At 42.7% G+C, this 26,339-nt stretch overlaps 1 protein-coding gene across 4 annotated transcripts in view; it reads right to left on the reverse strand.

Annotated features, from left to right (window-relative positions):
* LOC129329640 (polymeric immunoglobulin receptor-like) overlaps window positions 1-26,339 on the reverse strand; it is a 75,504-nt gene that overhangs the window by 36,721 nt on the left and 12,444 nt on the right. For 2 of the 4 annotated variants that reach the window (XM_054979159.1, XM_054979156.1), the window contains one exon: window positions 5,879-7,950. The exons of the other annotated variants lie outside the window; for them this stretch is intronic. The gene's annotated coding sequence lies outside the window, so the exon portion shown is untranslated. The remainder of the gene's footprint in view (window positions 1-5,878; window positions 7,951-26,339) is intronic. 4 annotated transcript variants of the gene reach the window in all.

The following is a 26,339-nucleotide window of genomic DNA, read 5'->3' on the forward strand; positions in this document are numbered from 1 at the left end:
TGCTAAATGTATGAATTTAAAAACCCCAACCATTTCTCCTGAAACAATTAAGCATGTCGGTGGGATTTGAATGTGCTTAACATACGTTGGATCATGGCCTTTGTTTTCTTCTTAATTTTATCCAACTTAGGAACTGTTCACTGGACACAAGTTCTGTTGGTTAAATACTGCCAGTGTAATATATTTGATAACACAGAGGGCCAAGCTACACATGACGAATGACACTTGAACAGCAAGTGTATTTCTCCCTGTTCACTTGCCCTCCACTCAATCCACTTGCCGTTCAAGTGTCATTCGTCATGTGTAGCTTGGCCCAGAGACTAATTGTAAGTGACATCATTAATTTTTGGTTGTTGGGGGTTTTCCGGGCTGTATTGCCGTGGTCTTGGCATTGTAGTTCCTGACGTTTCGCCAGCAGCTGTGGCTGGCATCTTCAGAGGTGTAGCACCAAAAGACAGAGATCTCTCAGTGTCACAGTGTGGAAAAGATGTAGGTCATTTGTATCTACTCAGGAGGGGTGGGGTTGAGCTGAGTCATTCTGTAAGAGTTTCCCAGGGTGTGGAATGCTAATGGCGGGAGGCTTCACTGTATCCTGAGGAGGTTCTTTTGCATATGGATTGGTGCTTGATGTGCTAATCTTCTCTGCAGGGCTATTGTCGGGTGTGGAGTGTTTTGTTGGCCTGGTGTTTTTCAGAACTGGAGCCCATGCTCTGTTCATTCTTAAGGTTTCTTCTTTCCTGTTGAAGTTTTGCTTATGCTTGTGAATTTCAATGGCTTCCCTGTGCAGTCTGACAAAGTAGTTGGAAGTGTTGTCCAGTATTTTGGTGTCCTGGAATAAGATAAGACATCAAAATACTGGACAACACTTCCAACTACTTTGTCAGACTGCACAGGGAAGCCATTGAAATTCACAAGCATAAGCAAAACTTCAACAGGAAAGAAGAAACCTTAAGAATGAACAGAGCATGGGCTCCAGTTCTGAAAAACACCAGGCCAACAAAACACTCCACACCCGACAATAGCCCTGCAGAGAAGATTAGCACATCAAGCACCAATCCATATGCAAAAGAACCTCCTCAGGATACAGTGAAGCCTCCCGCCATTAGCATTCCACACCCTGGGAAACTCTTACAGAATGACTCAGCTCAACCCCACCCCTCCTGAGTAGATACAAATGACCTACATCTTTTCCACACTGTGACACTGAGAGATCTCTGTCTTTTGGTGCTACACCTCTGAAGATGCCAGCCACAGCTGCTGGCAAAACGTCAGGAACTACAATGCCAAGACCACGGCAATACAGCCCGGAAAACCCCCAACAACCATCGTTCTCCGGCCGTGAAAGCCTTCAACAATACATCATTAATTTTTGTTTTTAGTTTTCTCCCACTGCTGATCTGAGCAGCAGCAGGCAACACAGCTTTCCAGCAGGAAACCTCCAGACATAGCAGTAGGCCAGGTAGGCCTCTGCAGCGCAGAAATCTGCTGAGCTACAGAGCCCACTGGTTTATGCAACCAAACAATCCAGTTTATGGGTTGGACTCCAGAGATCTTTTCTTCTAATGGAGTTAGGGTTCCCAGATGCCCTCCAATGTTTGACAATCTCCCGGGGATTCCTGCCTCTACTAGCCAATCCCCAGCGATCAGTGGAAGGAGCCAGGCCACTTTATTTCCACTGCAGATTGGTGAAACACACCTAAATACATTGGGAACCAAGCCTCAGAATACAACAGCAAATGAAGAACATTGTGTGAGTGCAGTCCTGGGTCTGCTGTAATATTTGTATTTTACCACACAATACCAGAGTTTTAGATAAAGCATCAGGTGCATTTCATTATTGGTTTCTGAATGTGTGGGTGTGTTTCATTATAAATATTGTACAACTGACCGCTGAGGAAGGCCTTAGGGCCAAAACGAATATGGTCTGTCTTTGTGTTGGTCATTGAACTGTACCATCATCTGTCTATGGAGAATGTTTTAGCAATTTTTGGCATATGCATGTAGCCTGCCATTCAGGCCTTCTGCTTTAATCTTGTTTTTAATTATATTTTGTGCACATTCATAATAAATATTCTCTTAGAATATATTTTACATTTTAGGTTGTAACTCGACCCCTCTATTTTTTCCCCTACCAGATGTTGCCTGTCATTGGCAGGCAGGCCAAGGAAATAACCACATGAACCCACTGATAGCATCACTTCCACTGTGACCAGTAGTAAAAATATCTCACCAGGGACAACCTTTTTTAAAAGAATCAGCTCAAAACATATTAAAAATGAGGAAGACAGCAGAGTGCATGCTCCCCACCATTCACAAACACACTGGTTGCCAGGGAGGACCTGAAAATCCCAAGATACTTTCCCTAACTCAATACAAGTATCTTGCCTCATGGGCAGGTGCCTTCAGCCAGAGGAAGATGCCTCCATTAGCAGAACAGAATCCATGGGATCCAACCTTATTTATTTATTCATGGTTATTTGTGATCTTTGTATGCTGCTTTCTTCCCTGAACGGACCCAAAGCTGCTCACAGAAAGATGCCTAACTCAAGTCCCCCCCAACTAAACAATGAACACAAACATATCACTCCATGCATACTTCTGTCTTCTTTCAAAATGTGCTGAGTCTAATGGATTAAAGACACCTCAGAGCAAAGGCGCAGTTTAGCACATAGCTTTAAAAGATTCCGCACAATTATCATGTGTCCCTTTCAGACACAGAGGGCCAAGCTACAAGTGACAAATGACACTTGAACAGCAAGTGTATTTCTCCCTGTTCACTTGCCCTCCACTCAATCCACTTGCCGTTCAAGTGTCATTCGTCATGTGTAGCTTGGCCCTCAGACTAACAGAGCCAACACAGAACAACACTGCTACCATGTGGCTGTTATTAAATACTGCATTGCCTCATATTTTCCACTTTGGCCTCTTGGGTTAGCATGAATCTGAACAAAACTTCACTGCTAAGTCTATTCACTTAAGAAAAGGCTTTGTTTGTTCGTTGTTTGTTCGTTGCCCTCCTTTCTCACAACGACTCAAGATGAAGTTAAAATAATTCAATCCAACAGCATGAAACCAATAGAACTAGGAATACAAATTAGAAACTATGTATATAAGTATCAGATATGATATGTCACATTATGCAATTACAAAAGCAGAAAACAATGTAGTAAGCAGGATAAAACATACAATAAACAGACCACAAACAGATTACTCCCTTGTATAAAAACACCTTCATGAAACATTCTGTTATACTGTAGCCCTATTCCTTTTATTAAAATGTTTTGCATAACTTGCAGAATGACAGAAGTGTGGAGGAATCCTTCCTGATCACCTCAGGCAGGCCATTCCACAAGATGGGAGCCACAACAGAGATTGCACAACAGAAACTGCAGCTATCGATCTTTCCCATTTGAGGAATGGCACCTTCAAAATGTTCAACTCAGATACATGAAGCTGTCATGGTGGAGCATAGCAGGAGAGATAAGAGAGCTCATGGCCATGGAGGACTCTGTAATAACCAGTAGCTTTAACTGAACCCAGTAACTGAAATGTAACTAATGGAGTGACTGCAGAAGGTGGCCCTTTTCACACTGCTTACCTGCTGCCGCAACGTCGCAAAATATTGCACAAAAAACGTGGAAGATAGTGTCTTCTTTCAAGAGTTTTTCGCATGTAATATGCACACACTGCTAGCTCCCAAAAGTAACTGAGCTGCAGTATTTTGTATCAACTGGGATTTTCAAGTTGACTTCAAAGATCAGGTAATGCCTCTACCTGAGACCTTGGAGAGCTGCTGCCCATCAAAGAAGGCAATACTGACCCTGATAGACCAGTGGGCTGATTTAGGATTCATGTGTTCTTGTGATTTGTTGGTTGGTTCCCTATGGTATTTCCTAAGCTGTTCTCTTTTAGATGCTAAAGCTGCTGCTATGTTTGTGCTGCTTTTTTGGTTTTATGCTGCTAATTGTTCATTTGAGTGCATTATTTACATTTTAAAATGCTTTCTCTCTGCTAAACAAACAAACAAACCCCTCTATTTTTGACCAAGGTGCTCTTTAGACCTCCTCACATTCATATGGGAGCTGCTTAATGAAAGGGGGTTTATTTCAGAGTACTCTACGTGTCAATTCAAACCCCCTTCAGCCAATAATTTCACAAAGAATTAAGACATCAAAACAGTAATCTATATAGAGAAATGGGTTCTATTGTTTATATAAAACCCAGCTACATATTGCCTCTCTCTGGACCATATGCATGAAGACCAGTTACATCAGAGAATCTCGTGTACCTTAACACTAATTGTTTACAGAATAATTGCTAATTGTTTACAGAATAAAATATCAAAAAAGTTAATACAAACATCCTTTCAGAATGAAGCAAAATAATGTATTTCCCAGAATACATGGCACCCGACAAGATTGAGTGACAAATAAATTATACAAACATCTGAAAAGTTGGAGCCATATTTTTGTTATACTTCTGGGAAGAAGCTCATTCAAGGTTAAATCTTAATCATAATAACCAAAACAAAGAGGATGCTTATACTTTGCTCAGTGACCCTTCTCGCCTACCTGAGACCAAGCTGATCTGCAGGATAACTCAGGAGGAAGAACTGTGACACTAGAGCAAGGCTACCTTAGTATTTGTGTGCTTTTAGCTTGGACGTATGCTCACAATGGGACTCTCTGGAAAGAGGTCTAAAAAACAACACTTAACAAGGAGAAGCTCCTGGTCAGCTAGGAGAACAATGAAATCCTCCAAATTCAAGGGCAGGACCTCATTGCATGGCCCTTTCCCAAAGAACTCTCACAGCACTAGGAGGGGTGGACGTGTAAGTTTTATGATAAAGACCCCTGTGACCAGCTCCACTTATTTGGTTGGGGCATTTAAATGTTCTACTAGCCGCATGAGAATTGCTCCCACATAAGAGGCTCCATATGGCTAAGAAAACAGTTAAAAAGCACCAGAGGCATGTCTCAGGAACTCTGTAGGGTTGGCATTATCTGGCGTAGAATATTCCATGTTGTGATAAGAATACACACTAGCATTTTTTTCCACCCTATTTGAAAGTCAAAGTAATAACTGGGCTCATTAGCTGGACTGTAATTGTGATTATATTGTACTCTCTGACTTCTTGTTAATGCGAGTTGGACACACAATTAATTTGAATTGGATATTTTATCCTTGTTGAAAGAAACAAAAGTATGCTCTGGATACATGTGAATTTTATATGCATTTCACGTATCTGGAACATTATATCATTCGCATTGTATATAGAATTCTAGCACTGTTATATTATTGGCAACTAAAGAAATTGTCACCATAATTTAAAACATTCTGGGGATATAATAAGTGTTTATTATTTGTGACCTCTAGGTGGTTTATGTGATATTTATACACCTATATTTTGCACTCTAAAATATGTACCTTCTACTCTCCTTTTTCAGTTTGAAGGGTGTCCTTTGTAGGGGGGTGGGTTATAAATAGAAAAGGTCAAGTAGCATCCCTCCTGTGGGCAGCCACATGGGCAAAAAACAAAAGTTCAAAGAACAGGACATCCTTCCCTTTGAACAGGAGAGGATCCTAGAATCTGACAGCTAGCCATTCAAATTACCATCAAACTGGTTTGACCAGCAAAGTCATCCAACCCTAATGAAAATAATGAAAATAAAAAAAAAATATTTGCAGTGAAGTGGCAAATGCCATTAGGGTGGAGCCAAATTGGCCTTGTAGCTATGAAAAGGCATTTACAAATTCAGTGACATCAGCTATGCTGGCATGAAGGAACCTATCCATGTGGTATCTTTAATCTGATTATTCAGAATGAACATAAATTAAACTGAGCATAAATCACCGATGTAGGCACCTTAATATTTACCAAGCAGTAATGATATCTCTGCTTTAAGTCATCTTTGTTCACTGTTGCTATGACCATCATCCTTTTTCTTAAGTGCTTTGCACTAATTTTCTGTTATGCTGCTGGATGTCCTAATTGCCTGCATCCAGAGGACAAAGAGGCATGTTTCACAGTTAATAACAAACAATGGTTTGCTGTTAAATTAAAGAACTTGGGGGATCCTCTGGCTTGCATGGACTCCCTCCACTTCTCTCATATCAGTAATTATTTTACTTTCAGGGCAAACCATAGTTTGTAGTTACATCTAAACCACAAACTTTGGTTTGTTAATTGCCATACAAACCAGGGGTCCAGTTCTGGCTTAATCCTGGTTTGCATGCAGATGTGGAACGAGGAGAGCTCACACTTTCAGTAGGGTAATAAAAAGAGCAAATTTTATTTAATTATTTACATCAATCAAAGAGGGATCTGCAACTCCCAAAGGCCAAACCCCATTCCAAACCTAGTTGCAGTGCAGACCTTTTGTGGGATGTTGAAGAGTTAAGCTTTCTCTTGTTTGCACATCACTGAACTGATGTGTGGGGCTAGCTACAAGCCCTGAACCATCATATGCATATGGTTTAGGCTCCTCATTGCCAAGCCTTCATGATGCTTGACAGAGGTGTGCCACTTCCTGTCCCCCTAGCCACAGGGTCTATGATTCAAGGATAATGGCATCCAAGGGCTTCCTGTCCCAGGTCAATAAAGGCTATACTGCAGACCTACAGAAGCATTGTAGCCTCCATTCATGCAGGATCCTGCGAGCCAAATCATCCAGCATGACAGCACTTGCAGGCACTCCATGCCACTGCCAAGTTCATCTGCCAAGGTCCATACTGGCACCTGCCAGCCAAAACAGCAAAGGGGGCTGTACTGGACTCCCCAATCCAGCCTGGAAATATTTGCAAGTATTCCATACCCCTGCTGAGTGCACCATGCTGGACCCTGCCAGGCAAATGAGCAGGTGGTTGTTTCGGGCTCCCAGCCCTCAACATGACAACACTTGCCTGCCAGTACTCAGTGCCTCTGCCAAGATATCCACTGGGCCCTGCTGGCCAAATCAGGAGGGCACCCTCCGAGCCCCCAAGTCCAGAACAGCAATGCCTGCTGATACTCCATTATTCTGCCAAATCTTTTCTTCAGTCTCCCTTTCCTCTGGGCAGTGGTCTGATAGAATTAAAACAAGACCATCACTGAAGCACCTGCAGGTGATTCCTGCTCTGCCAAACCTGAAAGGATGAAAAGGATTTGCTGCCCCCAACATCAGGTGACTCCCAGTCAACTCTCCTAGAAACTGGAAGGGTTGTGTGATACATGGCTTCCCTGTAAAACTGAATGGTTAGGAGTCATGTAAGTTGGTTAACTGTACTTGGTGATTGGATAATGGGTTCCTACACTCCCTGGCATCATGGTCCAGCCACCCATACTTCTTGACACAGTCAAATGATCCCTGTTTGGCTTCTCTGGCAAAATAAAGGGTCAATAGTCATAGAGACTGATTGAACAGTACTTGGAAAATGAGATTGTCCCATGGATCAGCCTCCCATTGTGCTTAGAAAGCTCAGCTTCCTAAACAACACTGACAAGTTGACGACCTGGGTAGCTCCAGCTCAGGTACACCTGTGAAGATAAAGATCAGCAATCATGAAGAGTGAATGGGACTTGGTTATGATACAAGAGAGCCTTCAATAGATAAAAGAACACACATAGTCTGTTCAGGCCTTCAGGCTGGGCAAGGGGATGGAGAAAAGTTGGAAAACACAATCTCCTTTCTTACATTTAGCACATACTTAAAGCAAATATGATCAATAGCTTAAAGTTCAGTGATGCTTTAGTCCTCAGGGGTGGAGTTTCTCCCCATAGTTCTTGCAATGCAGACAAAAAAGGCCAAGTCCTATATGGCTTGCATCTCCTTTCCCAGTGGGCATTATTCCCTCACTCACCAATTCTGTCACAAAGAAGGCAGTGCAGGCCATGCAGTTCCCCCTTCAGCCTGCTGTAGCAAACCACACCCCCTTCCAATGCCTCCCTTGAGGTGCTGATGCAGGTACATTCTTGAAGGAGAAAAAAAAAGCGAATCATATTTTGAGGTTTTGTGGTAATGACAAATGACAGTTGGTTGCGAAAGCTGTAAGCTACACACAAGACCAGGGTAGGGGGAGGCATGAGAGCTTTGGATCCCCAGGTTTGTTAGTACAGAACAAACCCAGGTAGAGCTTATATTCAGGGATATTCAGAACAAACCCAGGTAGAACTTATATTCAGGGAGCTTATAAATATCTGGTGGGTTAAAGAGGAACCACATTTTGCAGCTCACAGCTCTACAATCCACCTTCCTTTAGAAACCAGATTTGCAAACGAAGAGCCAAACAATGTAAGATTGGAGATCTGTGACAGGAACCCACAACATGTAATTTAGTGGCAAAAAGTGGGCATGAAGGGCTGGTATCAATCAGGGCAGCGAGATGTGGGAATGGAGAGTTTCCCTCACCCCCTTGATGCCATTTCTCAAGCTGAAAGTGCTTCCTCCAGCTTACTTTAAGCTGCAATAAGGAAAATAAACATGTACAGTATGGATATCTGCCTATTTCCTTACTAGGAATAACATTGGGAAAAGGTTAATCCCTTCTTCCACAGCGCTATGGCCTCAATACATATCAGCATCTTTGCTGGATCCAAATTTTCTTTTCAGGTGAATCAGATTTGGACCCTCAAAGTCACATGTAGGTTGCCCTTAAGCTGGAAGCCTGGTGCAGAGTTGTCCATCTCAAGTCAAAGTCAATGTCCTGCACCAACAAGATTTCCTAGAACCACAGCATTCAGGGATAACTAGGTATGCTGTGAACTTTGCATCAGGTTTGTTTAACAGCCCAACTTACCTTGTTCAACTATGTTCATTAGACATGAGCTGATCACTGGGTCTATTCAGTTCAGTACCAAACAGCTCAAAGGCCCATCAAAGAGGTTTGCACTGGGTTTTCGCAAAGCTGCGCAACTGTGAAGACGCTGCCATCATTTTCCAGAAGGAGATTATTTTCAATAGAAGTGTATTATAGCTACACATCCCAACAGATCAGGAATTATTGATATCACTATCTAAATGAGCACCAGATAATAGGATTTTAAAAAATGTATTCTTTATTTATCTGACTTGTGACTGATAACAACAGTTCCTGAAGGGGAGGAGTAAAACCTCATCAGTCTGTGTGAAAACACACATACACAAAAAGATGATTGTGCTGCACTGTATTGTTAAAAAAGAAGAGTTAGAGCAAACTGCTGAACAGCCAGGTCACTCAACTGATCGAAAATCTATCAAAAACTTGGATTCCCTGTTTGTGACTAGAAAACAGGATGTGAGCCAAACTGGCAAGTGTTTGATAACCATAGAGTGTATGTGTGCATGTGCATGCATACACACTGTTGAGAATTCATTAGTCCTGCTTTCAGATATGAAAAGCAGTGATGATGGTAATGGTGGTGGAAAGTGCCATCAAGTGATAGCTGACTTATGATGACCCTACTGGGGTTTCAAGGCAAGAGACTAACAGAGGTGGTTTGCCACTGCCTGCCTTTGTATAGTGACCCTGGTCTTCTTTGGAGGTCTCCCATCCAATTACTAACCAAGCAGGGCCACGCTGCTTAGCTTCTGAGATCTGATAAGATTGGGCTATCCAGGTCAGGAGGACATGAAAAGTACTAATGGGAAATTAAATCAGAGTGTGGCTTTCTGACTCTAAAATTTAACACAGAGTCCATGTTTGGAATTATGTCCCACTCCATTTTTAGCAACAATGAAGGATACAGCCCCTTTAGAAGCATAGATATAACTGCTGGGGGGCTTGTACAGAAAATGATTGCCATTGGAAATCTGCACACTATCATGTTAAAAATTCTGTATGCTATATTCTGTATAATAGATTAGCTAGATGGCAGCTGCTTTGCAGGTAGGCCAAAGTTTGTTATGTCTTTATGATTCTCATATTAATTATGGCTCAGTGAAGCAATTGCCTATGAAATGTTTGTTTAATAGTCTGCCTTTCTCACTGAGACTCAAGGTGGATTGTACAGTACAAAACAATAAGTCAACAGTTAGGACATTCAATGAACAAATACAATAGGGTATAGGTTATAGAAATTTGAAAACAGCATAAATCTGAACATAGAGATGAAACACTGCTGAAACAAAGCCTAAGTAATTAAACATGACATCTTTAACACTGCAGAAACTACCCAGTAGAAGCATATCTACATCAACAGATGATACCCAGTAGAATATATACTGTCCCTGTCCCTTTACCAGGGCAGTGCGCTGAATCATCTCCTTATGCACAGCCCTATTACCTGAGTAAAAAAGCCCTCCTGAATAATTCAGTTTTGCTTAGTTTACAGAAAGCTAGGAGAGTGGAAGCTTTCCTGACCTCCTCAGATAGGCCATTCCATACAGTGGGGGCTACCACACAGAGAAAGTATGTGTATGGACAGTTGTTGATTACCTGTGAAAGGCCCTTTTGGAAGGCATGAAGCTGCTGTGGCATAGCGTAGCAGGAGCAGCGGTATTGCAGATATTAGGGGCCAAGACCATGAATGGTCCAAACCTTAAACTGAGCCCAGTAACTGGTGGGTAGCCAGTGGACTGTCTGCAGAAAGGCAGTAATATGCACATTCCACTTAGTTCCTGATAGCAAATGAGCTGTGGCATTCTGTACTAGCTGGAGTCTCTGAGTTGACTTTGAGGGAAGACCTATGTAGAGTGTATTACAGTAGACTAGTCTTGATGTTACTGTGCCATGAATCCAGGTGGCCACATCAACTGTGTCAAGGGAGAGGACCATCTTCCAGTCTAGTCTGAGTTGCAACAAGGCTTTTTTTGCAGCTGCATTTATTTGTTTCTCTAGCAGCAGCGCTGGATCAGGTATAACCCCTAGGCTCTTAACTGAGTCCGCCAGGATTTATTTAAAATTGACAGCATAATGACTCAGCTACACTATCAAAATATTTTCCATATGAAGTGTTACTTATTGAAATTTCTGCATCATTATACCCAGTGCCAACTTTGCCAAAAGCATCCTGCACATCCCAAATGCACCTTTGTGGTAGAGTGTCATCAAGTCATAGCTGACTTATGTTAAGCCCTGCTGGGGTTCAAGACGAGAGACTAACAGAAGTGTTTACCATTACCTGCCTCTGCAACCCTGGTCTTCTGTGGAGGTCTCCCATCCAATTACTAACCAAGGCTGACCCTGCTTAGCTTCTAAGATCTGACGAGATGGGGCTTGCCTGGGCTACCCAGGTCAGGGCAAAAAAAAAAAAAGCACCTTAGGGGAAATAAATATTTGTTTCCATGGAGATCATTATTACCTAACAGTTATGTTAGGTAACTATGCTGACTGGAAACCCTTTAAGTAGCAGAGTCTGGAAACCAATTAACATACCCCTGAGATACAGAATATTGTGCCCCACAGTGGTTTTATAATCTTTAATTTGGAATGTGTGGCAACCAGAGCAACAAACAAGTGTCAGGACTCAGGAGATCTGATTTCACCCTAACAAATTTCAAAGGGACACACCCATCTTCTTTGGCTTTGGTGATGGCTGGATATGAGTCTTTTTAAAACTCTGAGCCATTCTGCACCATTACAGAAAAGGAGTTGGCAGATATTGTACCACTTCCAGCTGCAGGGAGAGAACAGACATTTTTGAACACTTCTCCTAATGAAAGCTCTGCATGTGGTCAACTCCAGGAAGAGGTCTCCTCTAAAAAAAAAATTTTCACTGATGTGCTACTTTGGTATATGCAGGGAGTTTTTTTTTAAAAAAAAGCATGAAGAGATTTGAAAATGGTGCCACTCGTTCCATTCTTCAAAGGTCTGTGGCTCAGTGGCAGAGCATCTGTTCTGCATGTGTAAGATCCCAAGTTCACCCCCCCCCCCAGCATTGCTAGTTAAAAGAATCAGATGATGTGAAAGATCCATAGAAAGCTGTTGCCAATCAAAATAGATAATATTGACTTTGATAGACCAATGGGCTGATTCAGTATATGACAGCTTCATGTGTTTATGTTATTTTGCTGACTCGTTCTACCATATCATTATGTACAATTTGTGGAACAGCTCTAATTTTTATTGATCCTGCAGGTGCAACAAGATTTCATTAGCCGTCATACGTTCCCGTCTGCACTGCAGTCATTGCCACAGAACTTTGCAGAGTCTTTGATTATGATGGGACAGACACAATAACAAGATGCTGGACATGATCCAGTCAATCACATTGAAGGGCCATTTATTTCAGCAGAAGAGTCAAGTTAACTCACACAGAGAATAAACAATGGGATTTTGACATGCTTGGCTAGATTCTGCCCACTGGCCTGACAGTTTCCATACTAGCCTGATAGTTTCTCTTTTAAAAGCCTACCTGCTTCCCATCACCCTTGCAAACTACACATTGCAAGAAGAGCCTGTAACTGGAGGCAGTGCTCTGTCTTCTGTTTTCTGTCAACAAAGCTGATGCCAAAATTCTGACCTTGACAGCTGCTGATAGTGAGAAGAGCCAGAATTCCCTGAAGCAGTACTGAAGGAAAGGACAGAGAGAGTTTGGGTAACTTAAAAAAAAAAATTAAGGAAAAAAATCTTGCTCCAGTCCTGGATTGGGGAATAAATGCAAAAGGCACATGATTGCATCTGAAGAATCACATTTTATGTGACACAACTTGGCGCATAAGATTAACTCATATTCATTTTGCACTTGATCTTTTAATTTTTTTTTCTTATTATATTACTTCCTTATACTCATAGCAGTGTTTATAAAGGATTCATTTCATGATAAAATGCCTGACTGCATTTGACATAGTGCACATCTTGAAGAATTTATGGCTGGGTGTGGAAGCTTCTGTGCAGCTGCTCACTTCTCAGACTAGTTTTAACTTGCCAGGTCAATGGACCAATCAAAGCTCCACAACAGTGTTTGCTGAAATAAATCTGAAATGACATCAGTGGTGCAGGCAGTCCATAATTCTGTTTTGCTCTCTTAAGAGAGGCAGGGTGCAGAGAGCTGTTGGGATTCAAAGACTTTTCTTATGTAAGTTCTTATCACTGGGTGCAAAACAATGGCATTGATGTCAACAATGTCCTTTGAGAACTGGGCTGTTCCAGTCACAGTGGTTGCTTACGTCTGCACATCTTTGCTGATTTTAAAAATAAAACAAATCAAAAAAAAATTCAAGCACTGTTCAGGATTGGAGCAAAAGCACTTTGATCTCCCAAAAGATTGTTAGAAATATCATACATAGATCAGTCATTAGCATAAACTACAGCAGCAGATCAGCTGATTCCTACTTTGTTATAGACATTACAAAATTCCACAGTTTATGGGAGGTTAGTGTTAGTTTCAGGTATCTGGCTTCTGACTTCTCATGTCCAATTCAACCTTGGATTTATTGAGAGCTCATTGATTCACATCTTTCTCCCATAATAGCTCACACCTGGCAAAATTATTTCAGGTAGTTCGATCTTTGGCCTCCCTCTCGCAGGGAGACTGCCAAATTAGAAATTAGGTCATTAGCTGTGAGGCTTTGGGGTGCTTTTTTGCAGATAAAGTCTTGTTCCTCCACTGCGATCTGCCGGCCACAGTTGATACAGTAAAGGAACTGGAGACCCCTTGGCTGTCTTCTGGCCAGATCTTGGATCACTTCAGTCTGGTCTCCCAGGAGGATGTTCACAGGATCCTGCGGCTGGTGAGGCCCATCATGTGCCCCTTGGACCCCTGCCCATCGTGGCTGGTTAAGGCCAGTGACGATGGACTGAGGGCCCTGTTGGCGGCTATTATCAATCTATCGTTGAGCTCCAGGGTTTTCCCCAGGGCATTAAAGGAAGCCGTGGTGAGGCCCCTTCTGAAAAAACTGGACCCCAATGATCTGTCCAATTACTGCCCAGTCTCAAACCTCCTGTTTCTGGGCAAGGTGATTGAGCAAGTGGTGGTGGAGCAGCTACAGGGTTTCCTGGAAGATGCATTGGTCCTGGACCCATTCCAGTTCAATTTCTGCCAGGGCCACGAGACTGAGACAATGTTAGTTGCCCTCACAGACGATCTCCGTAGGCATCTGGTCTGGGGCGAGTCAGTGCTGCTGGTATTGCTAGATCTCTCAGCAGCGTTTGACACAGTCAACCATGATCTGCTGACCCACCCCCTCACCGATGTGGGGATTTGAGGAACTGCCTTGCAGTGGCTTGTCAATTTTCTTCACTGTTGGGGACAGAGAGTGGCGCTGGGGGAGAGGTTATCAGCACGCCAACCACTGGTGTGTGGCATTACACAGGGGGCATTACTCTCCCCTTTGTTGTTCAATCTTTATATGCACCCTCTCACCCAGCTGGTACGCAGTTTCAGACTGGGTTGCCATCAGTATGTCGATGACACCCAGTTGTATCTGTTGATGGCCGGCCAGCCTGGCTCTGCTCCAGATGCCCTAATTAGAGCGTTGGGGGCTGTGTCTGGATGGGTGAAGTAGAATAGACTGAAGTTGAACCCCACAAAGCTGAAGGTCCTGTACTTGGGCCATGGAAGAGTAGAAGTGGGGATCCAGCTCCCGGCCTTTGACAGGACACCACTTGTGCTCATCTCATCAGTCAGGAGTCTTGGCGTGATGCTAGATTCCTCCTTGTCTATGGAGGCCCAGGTTGTGGCAGCTGCCCGTACTGCCTTTTCCACCTCCAACAGGCCAGGTGGCTTGCCCACTGTCTCTCATCCCATGACCTAACGACAGTGATCCATGTAACGGTCACCTCCAGATTAGATTACTGTAACTCGCTCTATGCAGGGCTTCCTTTGGGTTTGACCAGTAAATTGCAGCAGGTCCAAAATGCTGCTGCTCGTGTCCTGACAGGAATTTCATTCAGGACACACGTGACCCCAACTCTGCAGCAGCTACATTGGCTCCCCATGGAGTTCCGGATCAGGTTCAAGGTTTTGGTCTTGACCTATAAAGCCCTAAATGGACTGGGATCAGCATACTTGAGGGACCGCATCTCTCCGTATGTACCCCGGAGAGCCTTTAGATCAGTAGGTAAACACCTACTGGTGGTCCCTGGCCACAGAGAGGCTCAGCTGGCCTCGACCAGGACCAGGGCATTTTCCATCCTGGCCCCAACCTGGTGGAACTCTGTCGGAAGACACTCAGGCCCACCAAGACCTTGTATCCTTTTGGCAGGCCTGTAAAACAGAGATGTTCCGCCAGGCATATGGTTGAGGCCAGCACTTGGATCCATTCTAAGTAGCCTCCCTGCCAGTCTCCCACTAGTGGTGGGGGGCTATATGGTCCATCTGCCCCCCCATGAGTTGAGGAGTTAGAGTTCACAAACTCACACTTCCACCCTCTTTCCTCATGTGTATGGTGTGCAGGGAAAGGGGAATGGTGCCCCATCTGAGATAATTAAATGTAGGTTGATATGTTGAGATGTGATTTTAAAATGTAATCATTCAATCAATCAGGCAGGCATGTTTTGCTCAGGCTTTAATTCCCAGGCACAAGTGAGTCCAATTGGGATCAGGACCATGGCATGGTTGAGAGGACACAAACCTTGCCCCCCACCATTTTCCTGACCTGATATTACTTCTCCCAATGGGGAACTGGGCAGTAAGTTCCAAGCAGCATGTCTGATCATAAGCCCTCATGGCAATCGTGGGGACAGTAGAATTTCATATCATGTGTATCGGCTCATGGTTACTAAAGAAGTAAACAAGAGACTGAAATGAACTGAAATTCCTTACCTACTGCACCCCATAAAATTAATCTCCAGCTTTTATTAATATAAGGATAGCCATGTTTTAGTTCTGTTCTCCATCTTTCAAGGCACCCACATTTCCAATTAGTGCTGGCAGTGGGGGTATCTGATTAACTGCTGACTTTAATATTCTCAGGAAAGTTGAAGCCATTTTTTTTTTGGTTCCAGTAGTGTATCTTGAAACCCTTTTTGTATCCTAATCCAATATATCCTTTGAAGATTTTTTGACCTGCTGATCAGGGCCTTCTCTACTATGTCCTGAAATATCTTTTCTCTACACATTCCTTTTTAAGAAAACATCCAGCCGCATAAAGAGTTCTGAGAAATTCAAAGGATTGTCCAATGGTTTGTGATATTTTGGTTGCTCCCAGTAAAAAGGTATTACATGACTGTTGCTTTTGAATTTTTCTCTGGACCAACAAAGCAACTTACAGTCCTTATAATTAGAGTCCCTTGTTTAACCAAACAGGCAGCAGCCTAGTTCCGACATGAAGTCAAGAGAAGGAGGAGATCAAGCTGTATATCATTCTGCCCATGTTAGGGGCATTGCTCTAACAGAAGAATTGTTTTCTCTTGTTGCTTTATTCAGAAAAATAGTGATGAATGACCCAAAACTGTCAACAGGCAGGTGAGGCTGAAACAAGGTGGAGTTTCTTATGCATAAACATGGAGTCTGTCATCTCAAGATAACAATGCAGTGATAACAACCTCTAGGGAAGTGCAAGGGTAACTGCCTCTGAATTTTGATTGTGGAAGTAAGGACTACTTCTACCACAGAGATGTAGATCTCACTGCTGCTGAGAACATAGAGGCATTAGCAGTGGCAACACAGCATCCACAGGAAAAATTCCCCCAATTTTTCTTTGCCTCAGCCTATGGAAATAATTTGCTCGTTCCCAGCTTTTGGTTGCAGGAGAAATGTGCAGCTAATATTCGTACTCGTACTTTTGCAAACCAAAAACAAACGAAAGATGGAAACTAGTACCTCATTGCAATAGATCATTATAATGCTATATAGATATGGCTATTACTGATTTAAAAGAAGCCAGAAAGACATCTAGTTGGGGGTGGGGTGGGTAGTCACCACAGGGACTTAGGGTTGCCAGCTCGACTGGATTCTTGGAGATTTGGAGGTAGAGCCTGGGTATAGAAGGGTATGGGGAGGAGAGGGACCTCAGAGGGGTATAATGCCACAGAGTCCACCCTCCAAAGCAGCCATTTTCTCCATGAGAAGTGATCTCTGCAGCCTGGAGATCAGTTATATTCACAGGAGATCTCCAGGACCCACTTGGAGGCTAGCTACTCTACAGGGACTGAGATAAGGAAAATAGTGCAGATGTGAGCAGAACCTGAAAAATTAACACTTTTCCACCCGCACAATGTTCAAACGTGCTCTGCAGTTTTTCCAAAAAGTTCATATAAAGCCAGCTTGGGAAAGATTATAGCAAAATGAGGGCATACATGGAAACAGGACACATAGAGGATGATGTCACGTGGATACTCTGGAAAACAGCTCTGCACTAAGGAAACCTGGGCCCAGCAGGACATATTATCGTTCTGCCGGGCCTGTAAGACAGAGCTGTTCCGCCAGGCATTCAGTGATTGAAGCGGGCAGTGCCATGTCGGCCTCCCACCTTTGGGGTGGGGGAGGGTTCTCCCCACCACTGCACTTTGTTAATTTGCTTTATTGTTTGTATATTGATTTTAGTTCTTGTTTTTATCAATTTTAACTGTTCACCGCCCAGAGCCCCTGGGGATGGGCGGTATATAAATTGAAATATAAATAAATAAATAAAGGAACAAAATATCCATGTGGATATAATCAAATACTTATAGGAACAGGTAATGAAGGACATAAGGCAGGAAACCATGGCCTGTATCCAATCTTAGGCTAGAGGAAGTTCCTCCAGCCTATCGTAACTTCCTCCTTCCTAAGGGGCTCTTCCATTGGATGAAGTTGGAGGAAGCCTTTTTAGGCTGGCGGATGGCTTCAAATTTTGCTTAGTGGAGTGGTAGCATACATGCTAGCCATATTTAATGACAGTAATAGCCTCCAGAAATGTGACTCTGTAATTTGAATGATAAAGTAGTAATGTAGAGTTCTTTCCTGTGAGCATTTATGCTTAAAGAAAAGCATGATCTATCACTGATAGCAATCTTTTACCACAGCATTTGGGCTCTCATTCAGTGGTAGCAGCCAGTTTGGTGTAGTGGTTAGGAGCGCGGGACTCTAATCTGGAGAACCGGGTTTGATTTCTCACTCCTCTACTTGAAGCCAGCTGGGTGACCTCGGACTAGTCAGCTCTCTGGAGCTCTCAGCCCCACCCACCTCACAGAGTGTTTTGTTGTGGGGATAATAATAACGTACTTTGTAAACTGCTCTGAGTGGGTGTTAAGTCATCCTGAAGGGTGGTATATAAATTGAATTATTATTATTGTTGTTGTTGTTGTTATTATAATTATTCCACCCTGAAAAAATGATGGGCATGGTATTTTGAAGAGTATGAGAACACTGAGGGCCACGAGTGTTAGAGTGACATCAGGGTACAAATATAAGCTCAATGTGGGGAACTGCCCCACTGATTCATGAGCACTGTCTCGTCTTCTCCTCTGTGGTGTCTGGGAATTAACCAGTGGCCTGGCACGTGCCACCCACCCAGTTCTTCCCCACCGTTGAAAGGGCTTTCATTTCCTCTTTCTGGTACCAGCCTGGTTCGTGCTTAATTTTGGTTCATATTTCGGTTCGTGCCCATCTCTAATTTCCCAGCCTGCAGCCCACCACATAGCAATGGCTGCCACATCCAAGGAGCTCAGGTGAGTGCTCCTTCTGTCTTCAGAAGAAACCATCCAAAGAGGACTTCCCTTCTGTGCCAAGGGATTTTATTATCTCTCTTTGCCCACTCCTGTGCAGGCCAAGGGGGCGGGTCAAAGAAATATTTCCTGATGTTTTCAGGAAAGGACATTCTGGCACTTTAGTCCTCCAAATTTGTTTCCAGCTAGGTGTCTGTGACCCCCTCTTTATGTTCGCTTTCAGCAAAAAGCTGGCCACTCCATTGTCAGTACCCAGGTAGACTAAGGGCCAAGCTACACATGACGAATGACACTTGAACGGCAAGTGGATTGAGTGGAGGGCAAGTGAACAGGGAGAAATACACTTGCTGTTCAAGTGTCATTCGTCATGTGTAGCTTGGCCCTAAGAGCCAATCTGGTGTAGTGTTTAGAGTGTTCAGCCAGGTTCAGATCCTCACTCTGCCATGGAAGCCTGCTGGGTGATTTGGGCCATCAAACACTCTCAGCCTAATATACCTTACAAGGTTGCTGTGAGGATAAAAACAATATAAGCTGCTTTGGGCCTCCATAAGGAAGAAAGTTGGAGGTGTAAATGAAGTAAAATAAAATAATAAAAATAACGAAGAGAGGGTGCTGTTCTAAGGACACTTGGAATTGCATTTCTTTAAATATATTCTGAGCAGGAAACCAACCAGAGAAGCAGTTGGGCCTTTGAGTGACCAAGAAATAAAACGACTGCTGAAGATGGGGATATGACAGAGAAGCTCAATGAATTCTTTGCATCTGTGGAAAGTGTAGGGTATGTATGCACACCACAGCCAAGATTTTCAGGAAGGGAGGCTGAAGAACTGAGTCAGATTGAGGTGATGAGAGATGTAAGTTTTAGATCTATTGGGGAAATTAAAAACCAGGAAGTCTCTGATGGTATACCCCTGATATTTCTTAGGGAACTCAAACGAGAAACTGCTGATCTACTGATCCATTTATGTAACTTATTACTTAAATCAGCCACTGTACCAGAGGACTGGAGGAGCAAATATTTCATCGATTTTTAAAAGCAATCCAGAGAGGAATCAAGAACTTACAGGAATGTTAGCCTAACACAGGTCCCAGGCAAACCTGCTGAAAGAAAATCTGTAAGCGTGGCTTCTGCAAAGGCAAGTCTTACCTCACAGTTTTTGAAGTTCTTTGAGAATAGGCTTGCCATCTCAATGCCTCCACCTGCTGCCCCCAGGCTCCACTCACATGGCTGGGGGGGGGGGAATGCACACACATGCTTCCCTGTCCTGCTGAACTCGCTTCAGTGCACATGGTGTTTCCTCCCTTGTGTTGGAAAATGATGTTTTCCAGCATAAAGGAAGAGCCACAGGGGCTGAATCCACACACCCGTGGAGCGTCCCAGCATTGCGCTAGATGTTCGCTAAACACCCGGAAGTGTAGCGTCTTTCTAGTGCGATTTCTGAATCGCGCTAGAAAGACACTACACTTCCGGGTGTTTAGCAAACATTTAGTGCAACGCCAGGACGCTCCGCAGGTGTGTGGATTCAGCCAAGGTGTGCTGAAGTCAAACATTGCCCATTAGGAGGCCTAGCATTTCCTCCCTTGTGTTGGATCCTCCAAACGGACAGTTTCTGGCTTCAACAAGCCCCACAGCTCTTCCTTCATGCTGGAAAATGATGTTATTTTCCATCATAAGGGAGGAGATACCAGGCATACTGAAGCCAGTTAAGCAGGATGGGGGTGCACAGGAGCAGGAGGTAAGCCTCCTGAAACTCCACTTTGCCCTTGGGGTCCCAGCAACCCTCTTCGAGAAAGTGAAAAAGCATGTAGATAAGAGTGACCCAATAGACATAAGATAAGAGGATAGGTTTTCTTATGGATTAAAAATTAGTTGAACAATAGGAACCAAAGAATAGGAATAAATGGAACAGTTCTCGCAATGGAGGGAAGTAAGCAATGGGATGCCACAAGGATCGGTATGGGGACTGGTGGTATTTAATTTGTTCATAAATTATTTAGAACAGAGGTGAACGTGTAGTAGCCACGTTTGCAGGTGACACAAAACTATGCAAGATGGTGAAAGCCAAAGCTGACTGTGAAGGGCTCCAGGAAGTTCTCCACAAATTGGGTGAGTGGGCAAAAATGTGGCAAATGAACTTCAGTGTAGGCAAGTGTACGGTGATGCACATTGGAACAAAAATCCCCAACTTGACTTCCGGTTTGGGATTCATGGAGGTCTAACGCAGCTCCATTTGCGGAGCTGACCGGACTGCCGTTTTAAGCGGCCGGCGGGGTGAAAATAGCCCGCGGCCGACTGCTCTCAGGCGGAGAGCAGGCAAAGAACGCTCAAGACCCTAGGGTGAGTTAGATCTCGGACGAGGGGGGGCTCTGCGTAAGGGGTCCCCTCCCGATCCTTGAGGTCCCACCTTGCGACGGGTCGGCTACAATCTCTGCGGCAGTTTTGGGGCCAATTCGGCTGGCATAAGACCTACATACCCAAGCTTCGATTGGGGGAAGAAGTGGAAAGGTGAACTTGAAATCGAAACAGTGATTACAACCCGAGGAAAGTGAAGGGAAGGTAAAGATCACTATCTTCCGATTCGGGACAGATTGATAAAAACAGAGAGGAAAAAAAGTAGACTTTTAAACTGCAACAGACTAGCGAAAAGGAGGGGAAGCTTCGGCAGGAGTTGTATTTGAAAAGAGACTAAGTTTAAAGAAGTTATCAAAGAAATCGGACTATTGTTTTGAATACCTGTGGCTTTGGAGCTGTGAGAAAAAGACACCATCGCGAGATCTGCTGTGGGAAGACGGGAGACAGGAAGTGCGTAACAACAATAGAGCGGCTGGAGAGAAGCGGCCCTTGCTGGAGGGCAGGAAGAAGGGAATCGCCATCTTTGAGAGGGGAAGGGTCGCGGCCTCAGCAGAAAAGGAAGTAGGCCATATTGGATTATAAAATCATAGAGAGACCATAGAGAAAAGACGCCCGACATTTTGGACCCTTTAAAATTAATTTATGCAAGAAGACCGGGACATTTGAAATAAAAAAGGTACTAAATTTAACGCCACGGAGTTAAGGAAGAGAGCGGACTCGTGGGAGCGAGCCAAAGCAAGCCCCACGATGTCGAAGAAAGAGTGGCAATCGGCAATAGAAAATCTGGATAAAAAACTTTTGGAGGTGATTAAAGAATTTAAAGACATGAAATTGGAGCTGATTAAAGAGGTTAAACAGACAGTAAAATCGGAGCTGTCAGAAGTAAAATCGGAGCTGTCAGAAGTGAAGAAAGGTATGGAAACAATACAAAGTGAACTACAAGGGACGCAGCAGAGAGTTAAAACAGTAGAAGGAGCGATGGAGAACTTAGCAGATACGCAACAAACAGAGATGAGGCTGATGAGGGGAAGGATGGCGGTTGCGGAAAGTAGACATATGGAGAAGCAGCTGAGATTTCGCGGCCTGCCGGAAATGGAAGGAAAGACAGCGCAAGAGCAGATGACGGAGGTGTTAGCTGAATACCTGGGGAAGGAGGAGGAGGAAGTTGTGGCTATCCTAGATGTGGCATACCGTGTGAACTCGAGAATTGCAACCCAGAGGAAAGTACCAAGAGATGTGATTGTACAATTTACAACAAGAAACATGAAAGAGAAGATTGTGACTAAACAGTTTCAAGATCCATTGGAGATCGATGGCAAGACAATCATTATAATGAAGGAACTAACCAGATCAGTGTTACTAGACCGGAAAAAATATAAAGCGCTAATCCAGATGTTGAAGGACATGAAAATCAGGTACAGATGGGAGCTCCCAGAGGGTTTGTCCTTCGAATTTGGAGGTGCCAAAAAGCGTATCAGATCTGAGCGGGAGATGGAGCGATTTATAAGGGACAATGAAAAAGACTTACCAACAAGATTATGAATATGGAATGTAAAGTATTATCTTGGAATGTAAATGGACTAAATTCACCGAATAAGAGGAAAAATATTTTTCACTGGCTACTAAAACAAAAATGTGATATTGTTTGTTTGCAAGAGACTCATATTCGAAAACAGGATGTAAAATATTTAAAACTGGGAAAATTGGGCAAGGACTTTGTAGCGGCCTCAAGTAAGAAAAAAAGAGGAGTGGTGTTGTATGTGAATGAGGAGCTACAACCAAAATTTATAATGAAAGATGTAGAAGCCAGATTTGTAGCAGTGGAATGTACTTGGAACCTAAAGAGAGTGTTGGTAGTCGGAATTTATGCACCTAATGGTGCAAAAGAGTGCTTCTTTGAGGATTTGAGGAAGCATTTAGACGATCTTTCATATGATCAGATAATTCTTGCTGGAGACTTCAATGGAGTGACAGACTTGGAACTGGATAAAAAGACTACAATGGCACAAAAGGAAAGAGGACTATTACCAAAGCTCTTTTTTGAGCTGATTCAATAAGAGACTCTTGAAGATGTATGGAGGAGAGAATATCCTAAAAGCAGACAGTTTACTTTTTATTCTGCAAGGCACTCCACATTATCAAGAATTGACATGATCTGGGCCTCAAAAGATTTGGCGTTATGGACTAAAGATGTAGAAATAATGCCGATGGTAGGCTCAGATCACAACCCAATTATGTGGAAATTAGGGAAAAGGAGAAAAAGGAAAGCATGGAGAATAAATGAGGATTTGTTACAGGAAAAAGAGAATATGGAAATATTGAGAAGAGAGACAAAGTTTTTCATACAATACAACGTGAATAAAGAAGTACCAACTGATAAAGTTTGGGATGCTTACAAGGCGGTTATAAGGGGCATACTAATGGACTTAAATGGCAGAGCAAGAAAGAAGAAAGAGGAGAAGAGACAAGAGATTGAGGAGAAAATAAAAGCTAAGGAAATACAGTTAAAAAAGAGACCAGGGAAAAAGAAATTATACCAGGAAATTAAAATATTGCAAGAACAGCTAACAGCAATGAGCAATAAAGAATTGGAGTGGAACCTCAAAAGGCTGAATCAGAAAGCGTTTGAGGGTGCAAATAAACCTGGGAAGTACCTGGCATGGCAACTGAAGAAGAGAAGGGAAAAGAAAACAATAAATAAAATTTGTGAAGATGACAAAACGTATTTGGAACAGACTACCATTAGTAGAGCCTTTTATAAATTCTATGCTAAACTTTACAACAAGAAAGAAGTAAATAAAGACTCAATAGCGTCATATCTGGAGAAAATGACGCTACCAGAAATCTCGGACGCTTGGAGAAATAAACTGAATAGTGAAGTAACGGATGAGGAAATAAGTAAGGCAATACAATCTGCAAATCTAGGAAAGGCGCCAGGGCCAGATGGACTTACAGCTAAATTTTATAAGACTATGGCCAATGAGCTGGCACCATTCCTAAAGGAGGTGATCAATGGAGTTCTAAGGGATCAAAGGATTCCAGACACTTGGTCTGAAGCAAACATATCATTGATCCCAAAAGAGGGCCAAGATTTGACTAATGTGAAAAATTACAGACCTATATCGTTACTCAACAATGACTATAAAATTTTTGCGAAGATACTGGCGGAGAGACTGAAGGGGTGGCTTTCGGAAGTTATAGAGGAGGAGCAAGCAGGCTTTTTGCCAGACAGACAAATAAGAGACAATTTAAGGACAGTGATTGATGCTATTGAATATTATGATAAGCGTTGTGATAAAGAGGTTGGTTTCTTCTTTGTTGACGCTGAAAAGGCATTTGACAATTTAAACTGGTACTTTATGTTTGCCACTATGGAAAAGCTACAATTAGGAGAAAGATTCATCAGAGCAATTAAGGAAATTTACAGAGACCAGACTGCAGCAATTGTGGTGAACGATGAATTGACTAAGAAACTGATCATAAGTAAAGGAACAAGACAAGGTTGCCCGTTGTCTCCACTGTTGTTCATTTTAGTATTGGAGATCCTGATGATACAAATACGACAAGACGAGGAAATTCGAGGAATAAAAATAAAGGACTACTCATACAAGGTCAGAGCATTTGCGGATGATATAATGCTAATCGTAGAGGACCCATTGGAGAACATGCCAAAAGTGATAGATAAGATCAAGGAGTTTGGAGAGTTGGCAGGTTTCTATATCAACAAAAAGAAGTCAAAGATACTATGCAAAAAATATGACTAAGCAGAAACAACAACTGCTAATGGAAACAACGGACTGTGAAGTAACAAGTAAGGTGAAATATTTGGGAATTGAACTGACTGCAAAGAATATAGATTTATTCAAGAATAATTATGAAAAACTATGGACTCAGATTGAGAGAGACTTGATTAAATGGAATAGACTTAATCTGTCATGGTTGGGTAGGATTGCAGCAGTTAACATGAATGTGTTACCAAGAGTGATGTTTTTGCTACAGACAATACCAATCATCAGAGACTCTAAACAATTTGAAAAATGGCAGAGGAAAATATCAGATTTTGTATGGGCAGGCAAGAAGCCTCGAGTGAAAATGAAAGTTCTACAAGATGCAAAGGAAAGAGGCGGAATGCAACTGCCCAACCTGAGACTTTACCATGATGCAATCTGCCTAGTTTGGCTGAAAGAGTGGATGACATTAAAGAACAAGAAACTATTAGCCCTAGAGGGATACAAAAAAATATTTGGATGGCACGCATACCTATGGCATGACAAAGTAAAGGTCAACTCGGTGTTCCTGCACCATTTTGTACGGAGAAGTCTATACACAACCTGGAAGAAGTACAGAATTTATCTACAAGAAGGAACTCCTTGGTGGGTGGTTCCATATGAGGTGATAGACCCGAGAGCTGTTGATAATGAACGACAATGTTTAACATACAAAGAAATAACTAAAGTAGAAGCATCTAAACTTAGAATAAAGACGCAAGAGGAACTATCACCTAATTACGATTGGTTCCAGTATAGACAGATCAGAGATTTGTATAACTCGGACTCTGTAAAAGGAGGTATACGAATAGAGAATTCGGAACTAGAGCAGACCCTTCTTAAAGAGGACAAGAAAAGAATATCCAAGGTATACCAAGTACTGCTGAAATGGTATACTGAGGATGAGACAGTTAAAACACAAATGGTGAAATGGGCTATAAACTTTAATAAAGAAATAACAATGGAGGCATGGGAATACTTGTGGAAGACTACAATGAAGACAACGACATGTACAAATATTAAAGAGAACATCTACAAAATGATCTATCGTTGGTACATGACACCAAAGAAGATTGCGCTAGGGAATTTGAACACTTCTAATAAATGCTGGAAATGCAGGAAGCATGAGGGCTCCCTCTACCATATGTGGTGGACGTGTGAGGTAGCCAGGCAGTACTGGGGGGAAATAATAAGAGAAATGAGTGAAATTTTACAATTTCAAGTAAATAAGAACCCAGAACTCCTGCTACTGAACTTGGGAATGGAGGGAATTCCAGCCCATCACAGGACGCTGATATTTTATATGACGGCAGCAGCTAGACTATTGTATGCGCAAAAATGGAAAGTACAGGAAGTGCCAACTATCGAAGATTGGATTTACAAATTGCTGTACATGGCGGAAATGGACAAGATGACAAGAAAACTGAGAAATCTGGACTCAGGGCAGTTTAACACAGACTGGGAGAAGCTGAAACAATATTTGGAGAAGAAATGGGAGGTGGGAGGAAAACTGTGGCAGTTTGAGAACTATTGAAGTATAATAAAATATAGAGGGGGGTGACTTTACCGGGGGGAGAAGAGATAAATGTGAATTTATAAGCAGTTAGATTAACAGATTGACATATATATAGATATATATAGGTCAATAAATAGAATATTGATAGAAAATAATTAACTATAAGGATTAAATATAAGGATTGAGTAACCAACAATATTTTCTTTCTTTGATAAGA

The sequence above is a fragment of the Eublepharis macularius genome, chromosome 5 (assembly GCF_028583425.1).
Source record: "Eublepharis macularius isolate TG4126 chromosome 5, MPM_Emac_v1.0, whole genome shotgun sequence".
In the NCBI taxonomy this organism is placed as follows: domain Eukaryota; kingdom Metazoa; phylum Chordata; class Lepidosauria; order Squamata; family Eublepharidae; genus Eublepharis; species Eublepharis macularius.